The 867-nt window shown below is 34.1% G+C and overlaps 1 non-coding gene across 1 annotated transcript; it reads right to left on the bottom strand.

Moving 5' to 3' along the window:
• Positions 1-204: 204 nt before the first annotated feature.
• LOC122102632 lies at positions 205-311 on the bottom strand. The gene has a single exon (XR_006146531.1). It is a non-coding gene; the product is annotated as a U6 spliceosomal RNA (small nuclear RNA).
• Positions 312-867: the final 556 nt, after the last annotated feature.

Genomic DNA, 867 nt, shown 5'->3' with positions numbered 1-867 from the left:
ACATAGTTGTGCTGGTAGTTTTAGAATGGCCTTGTTAGTGATCATTTGGGTGAATGCAGAAAAGTGGGATTGCTGGGTCATAGAGGAGCTCTATGTGTAACCCTTTGAGGAACATCCATACTGCTTTCTAAGTGCGTGAACAAGTTTACACTCCCACCAAGAATATAGTAGGGTTCCCTTCTGGTCACATGCCCTCCAGCATCTGTTGTTGTGGAACGCTTCATGAATTTGGGTGTCATCCTTGCGCAGGGGCCATGCTAATCTTCTCTGTATTGTTCCAATTTTAGTGTATGTGCTGCCAAATTGAGCACAGAACATTTTTTATATATAAAGTGGAATTGATTTTTTTAAACTAGATAATTCAACAAAAAGCAAGTTCAAAAGAATTGTGAAATTTTAGAACCAGATATTTGTTACATAAGCACACATTTAAGAATAAAGTCAAGATTGATATGACAAAAACAAAATGAGTCCAGATGTTTGTTGTTCAAGAGATGTGTAGGAGGAGGAATTCAATTATTCTATACAGGGCACCTCTCATAATGAACACTGCAGCAAGTGTTAAGGTGTGTTAAAAATTTTAATGTTTTAAATATGTTTAATTTTGGGAACCTGCTTATATATGCCAAAATTAAGACTGTCAGGTCATAAAACTTTTCCATAAAGTATTTAAGATTTATGGTAGCTGACATATATTACTAAGTATGTACATTTCAGAGTTTATAGAAAATTTATTAATGAGAAGTTGCAAAGTCTTTGTGTAAAGAAACAGAGCAAAGAGATAAGACTTTAACTACACAATTTCTGTTGAAACTTTAGGGCTTCTTTTCTTTATATGTTAGCAAGGAACAAATGATTATATAAGCC

The sequence above is a fragment of the Dipodomys spectabilis genome, unplaced genomic scaffold, assembly GCF_019054845.1.
Source record: "Dipodomys spectabilis isolate Male_0828 unplaced genomic scaffold, ASM1905484v1 ptg000816l, whole genome shotgun sequence".
Taxonomy (NCBI): domain Eukaryota; kingdom Metazoa; phylum Chordata; class Mammalia; order Rodentia; family Heteromyidae; genus Dipodomys; species Dipodomys spectabilis.
The sequence above is the reverse complement of the archived record's forward strand: the minus strand, read 5'-3'. Positions and strand labels throughout refer to the sequence as shown.